The following is a 6,344-nucleotide window of genomic DNA, read 5'->3' as shown; positions in this document are numbered from 1 at the left end:
TTTTTTTGATAAAAAGTGGTATGAACCTCTATTTATAGAGTTTTGGTTTTGGAAATAAACCGGACCCGGTTCTCGCGGTTCAAGATACACGTAACTGACAAAGTTCTATCCTAACTCTGATGAACTTCTAACCAGTCTCAAACATCTTAGAATTGTCTCCTTACTCAAAAACCACTATTCATTCTCTAATATTTTCTTATCGGAACTTTTCTCAACTCGCAGGTATAATATTCCTAAATTCTCAAAACGAATAGTAAATTCCCTAGATGAATATAATGACTCTCAAGGTCCATTATTATTTCATTTGCAGGCGAATTCATATTTGATTCTACCCGAATCCCCAAACTCGCAAAAATGCTCAACAAGATTAAGAAAACACATACTCATGCATTCCCCTTAACTCAAGTCACAAAAACATAATCATTCTTAACAAACATCATGAAAATCATACTCAATCACCCAGAATAGAAAAACAATATATGTGAGTCAATCCTAGACCTCACATAACTAACTTGCTCTTCAAGTTTCCATTCAAAATAATAGTTTTGGAATCAAAATAAATTTTTTTTAACAAAATGTCATTTATTAACAAAGAAAACATCAGAACAAAATACAAAGCCATAAATTTAGTCGCAGCTAAATTATGGGTCTTACATTACTACCCTCCAAAAAGAAGTTTTGTCCTCGAAACTAAGATAATAGTAACAACTTATCTAGTCATTAATACTACGAACAATGACATGACAATACACCTACTGTGACCCTTTACAAAGTCGTATAGACTTCAAACTCTAGACACACATCTAGACATCACAACTCGAGTACTCCACTCAAGATCACCTCAAAGAACACATAAATACAACACTAGGTCCCTCAAGAGATTATGTCCACAATCACAATTTTTGATGTCTCCACGTCTACCCTCCAAAAATTTACACTACAACACTGGTAAGATTGACTTGTTCCATTCAACATGGTGTTCACTTTCTATCGACAACACATTAAGGATGATCAGTTCCTCAATTTGTCAATAGATAGCTAGCAGTCATGATGATAGGGTAGACCATCTTAACCAAATTGTAATGGTGTTTCTTGCAATCCGCACTCAGGGCTATCCTGAGGCACAAGGAATCTAATCATTCCAACATAAACATCAATTTCCACTAGTTTCTATAGTTATCTTGCTTCTTGCCGGTGAAAGACAACCTCTAACACTCGACTAAGAACCTCCCAATATTCTCAAAATTGCTTTATCAAGCCTCATACAAGGTTAAGATCCTCAATTCAAGCGCTATACTCCTTTAGCCTTCCATATCTATCATTTTAATCACATCTCTTAACGAAAATTCTCTCTTGAATTTGCTTCAAGCCTCATCATCCATTAGTTTTCCTCTCAGTTGAGGCCTCAAAACTACATAAACCTCTCGAATTGCTATCAAGTGTAGAACATTCGCCACGTCGAAGACAAAATACACAGACATTGACTACTACTCCGAGCACGAAGTTGATACAAGAACCACGAAGTTGCCGCCTCTATAGAGAATTTTCATCCCTTATTAATATTCATACCTCTTTGACTTACTCCAGTCACACCACTGTACTGATATCAATCTCTTCACATAAGAATCTTATTAAAAATTCACAACTTGTTGACAAGTTTAAACAACCGTCTTCAATGGATCAAAATGTTACAACCAACGTCTTACTCAATGCATAACAATATTTGCATTGAATTCCCGCACAAGATTTTCAATACTCACATCATGCCTTAGCATCTTAAATCTCCAGATCAACACCTAACTTGTAGCAACATACCTTAACCAAAAATGTTTCCTTCATCGGATTAAAAATTATCCTCACAGGAAATCGTTATACTCTCCTTCAATAACCATGTGATGTTCCAAACAAGTCTTTCCACCCGTAAACTCCTAGCCTCTTTTCAATAATCCATATCAATCTTAACCCATTTCAACTTTCAGGATTCTCATGAAATTCCATATCCAAAATATATGTTGAAACACTTCCATTCTCATCATTGTTCAACTATCAATGTTACCAACATCTCAAATCATTGGTTTCTTAACGTGCTTATATCACATCTTGGTATACTTCACTAACTGTTTCATCATAGACAAAATCCTCATAACGCTACTTAGAACTCATTCGTCCTACCTTTCTGAAACTCGTAAGTACAACTTCAACATCCTCATGGATTTCCTGCAATCATTCCTTACCAGACTTAAACTCTTCCACTCAAAAGTATTTACCTTTTCAGTCAGCTACACACAATAAATATACATTGTTAACATCGATGAAACAATACCCTTAAGTCCAAAATTCAATACCACAGTGGCAAGTTCCAAATCATGTGTGTACCAATTCCTTCATAAATTCTCAATCTTGCAAGTCATATCTTCCATCTAATACTCATAACGCGTCCCGAACCTTGGCGGAGTCCATCACCGTAGTCCTTTAAAATTCCTTTTGATTCCAACATTACCTAAATTCTTAGACTGCCTTTATTCTTACGTCCATGCCGCCCACTAATATTCTTAGTCAAGACTTTTTTGGTATTACCCTCTTTGCAGATTCCCTAACTTCATACTTTTTGACTCCCTGGTGAAAATCCAACATATTAACGTTTGACAGTTATCTTGGGTTATTTCATAAATGTACATGATCCAAACTTCTCTTTTCTTAACGATTATTGTCATAGCGGAAAAATCTTGTAATTTTCCAATTTCACTTGAGTCATCAAGACCTAACCAAAGATCATGGAATCCTTTTATCCCAAAAGAATCATCTATAATGCATAGCTTTTGGTTACCATCATAGACACACTTCACCAATTGACGAGCCCCCATCTCATAAGCATAACTTCTGGTTACCATGACATATACACTTCTTCACTCATCGATGAGATTCCATCTTACTCTCACGAACTTCATCCAAAATTAGTTTCCTTATATTCCTAAATTTCAAGTACACACTTTCTCCCGTTACATCTCAAAATATTACTCGGTCCAATCTTGAATTTTGTCGCGTTCTCTTAAACTATTAGGTTCCTCTCAAAGCATACCTAACTCCAAAAATTTACTTTACGGCTTTACGTCAAAGTACCGCCGAGATCACATACTTCACTTATCTCACAAACAATTGAAACTCATAACCAAAATCCCAACAATTAACTTATTCAAGAACAACTCATCCAATCACGAAACAATCTGATAAGTGAAACACATTGTTCACGCTTAGTCATGGAATAAATCCTATTTAAGTTCCCATAACATTCAATTCACTTCCATATAATCCAAGAAGAATCATTACATCTTAAGTCCAAGGTATCTCCTGGTTCACCACTCCAAATCTAGCCGATAAAATCTCTAACTTAAGATCCAACCACCTCAGGGTTATCAATCAAACCATCACTCTAACACCACCCAAGCATTCTGAATGTTCAGACTCTCCCGATGCTCAATAGTCTTAACAGTCTATAGACTTGGCACTACAAAAAATTTACAACTATTTTCTTAATTAATACTTCCAATCATTATCCAATAACCATAAGATAGCTCAAAGGTCCAGGGTTGACTCCTAGAGTTTATACAGCAACATCCAACAAGTTACGCTCGCGCAACTGCACAATGCCCCAACACTCATTCTCAAACAACTTCGATACTTCCTATTCTCTTAGATCGTACAGAGGTCAACACCCATTTGCACAACACTTAGTTTCAAACCTTTCTCCTCAAGATATCCATCATTAAAAGATCTAAGTCCTGAATCTAAACTACCTCAGGCACCTAGTCTCACATTCCAAGGCAACTACTACCTTTCAATCCTTTACTTCGCATTATGAAGTCTAATCGCTTCAACATGCGGCACCCCTTTAGCTCCAAAAAAAGTACCTTAGCTTGTATTCAAGACTTCACATAAGTCATGACTGACAACTCTTCTTAATGCACCACCACTGTGGTCACATCACTTCACCAATTACCAACTTTGTTCTGTTTCATCTTGAAATTCACCGAAGAATACATCCAATGCCCTCTTCAAAGTTTCTCAAACTTTTCTCTTTCCAAAAGACTCTCCACCAATTGAGCATTCACCGATCTCAACATAACACTCGTGGCTGTCAATCAAGGTAGCTCCTAAACCTTGGTACTGCTCTGAACTCTTCTAAGTAAAAACTTATTGCAAACTTGTCCTCTCTGGACCATTGCATCTAAAAGGGATCGGAAATAATCGTCGACCACAATCGACTAATGCTTTAGGTTCTAGCTACTACTCCTACTAAGATGCTAAAACAAATTTCTCCACATCAAGGAATAAACAACTGCATAAGCATATCATACTTGGCCCAAAGCAAAACACAAAGCACAAAAGGACACCAAGCACTTATGTGTACTAAACCCGACTTTTGATCAGCTTAGGACACCCGACTCACAGCCCTTGAAGTAAATCTACAACCATGCTCTGATACCACAATGTAACAGCCCGATTTTCAAAACAAGAGTGCATTTTTTTTTTCTTTTTAAAACAATTCAATGCCATGCATTAAAGGATTCATGATTGTCTTTAATTTAAAATCAGAGTAAGTAAAACATTTTGAAAGCATTACCAACAATAAAATCTGAATCAAATGTCACATTTTATAAAACAATATTAGGCAATGAGCTTTTACTATCAAATCATGCACTACGGAAGCATAAAATAATGTTCAAGTATTCATTTCTCATGGTAGTATCATTTACAGCGGTGCCCAAACAAAAGAAGTAAAATTACATAAACATAAGACACCACAAGAAAACATCTAAGCTGATCCTTAACTCTGAACTGGGATGACATGGTACAAGATCCCACCAATGGCATCAAGTCTGACTGCCAAACTGCTACACCTCCAAAGTCTTTGCTATTTCCGCAAAGCACACTCCCTATTTGGATATGGGGCAAAGCCCGATCCACGAATTAATGTAAAGGGTCACGATCTAATAACAACATAATTACAAAAGTACTGCAGGCATACATACTAGCATGGTAAATGGCATCAGCATAAACATTCCTCAAACAAAATATAATGATGTACAATTAGCCTAGCAAATGCAGACTCTACATGTGTGATACAACTTCCACTGGCCTATCACATGCAAATGATTCCGGAATAATCCACTCTGCAGAGGGTAAGAAAATCATGATTCTCATAGATTTAAGGTGGGTTCCTTCACGGCAGTCCACACCCCGCGCGTCCGTGTGTCTCCACAGACTACCGCGTACTATAAGACCAGATTTAAGGTGGGTTCCTTCACGGCAGTCCACACCCCGCGCGTTCGTGTGTCTCCACGAACTACCGCGTCTTATAAGACTCAATCTCATAGATTTAAGGTGGGTTCCTTCACGGCAGTCCACACCCCGCGCGTTCGTGCGTCTCCACGAACTACCGCGTACTATGAGACCCGTGCGTCCAACGGACTAACACGTACCATGAAATGCATGAGCATATGTTGTCCACTCAATATGTGCAAATGCAACTCTTATACATCATTCAACATATGTAGTATAAAAACATGCCTCAACTGGCAGTTCACATATTATCTTTCAATTCATATCAAACAACATTTCATAAATCAACATGCATTTCATATATTTATTCACAAATCATATGAAAGCAACGCACATCAACATATCATAATCAAGTTGATTGCAAACAAATCCCACACTGGGCAAACACATTCACTTAACATATCAGTTTCACAATACACACAATAGCACATACACCATCCAGACATTTAAGTAACTATGATGTTTAAGAAAGTGCCCCTTACCTGAGCAAAGCATTCCTTATAATGTACAGCTCTACAACTCGTAAGCATCTACCTCAAGAACGTCTCTAAACCCTCGAGCTAAGTATCCTAACAGATACAATAACTTAGGTAAATATCGGCTCTAAAGCTTCCTACCCATTCTAGGTGAAATTCAACTCACTCGGAAATATGATCAACTTCAATAATTCCAAAAACTTAAATAAAATATTTTCCAAAAGAGCCTTCGTCTCAAAACCTCTCAAAACACTTAATCACCATAAATTTGACAAAAGTAACTATGGAGAACTCTCTCTCATCAGAGACTTTTCTTTCGAAAATTTATCTACTCAAAACATTTTTTTCTTTAGACAATTTCAAAATAACAATGTTTCTAAAATATTCTCCAAATACTTCAATGAGACTAATTTAAATTGCGTTTTTCCTTAAATTCACCCAAGGAAATATTTTCTCAAATACTCTAAGTCTTCTGAGAGACCTTAAAGATTTCTAAACAATTTGACAAATACTTTTCATGTTCAGGTG

The 6,344-nt window shown here is 36.7% G+C and overlaps 1 long non-coding RNA gene across 1 annotated transcript; it reads right to left on the bottom strand.

The window, feature by feature from the left end:
* Window positions 1-4,634: 4,634 nt before the first annotated feature.
* On the bottom strand, window positions 4,635-6,040 carry LOC146899310 (uncharacterized). Its single transcript, XR_015023470.1, has 2 exons — window positions 5,823-6,040; window positions 4,635-4,934 (listed from the first exon to the last, which is right to left on the bottom strand). It is a non-coding gene; the product is annotated as an uncharacterized LOC146899310 (long non-coding RNA).
* Between the last annotated feature and the right edge of the window lie 304 nt (window positions 6,041-6,344).

Source organism: Medicago sativa, chromosome 8 (genome assembly GCF_051527215.1).
Source record: "Medicago sativa cultivar Bolivia chromosome 8, Bolivia_mono, whole genome shotgun sequence".
In the NCBI taxonomy this organism is placed as follows: domain Eukaryota; kingdom Viridiplantae; phylum Streptophyta; class Magnoliopsida; order Fabales; family Fabaceae; genus Medicago; species Medicago sativa.
Note: the sequence above shows the minus strand (reverse complement) of the source record. Positions and strands in the feature narration are given on the sequence as shown.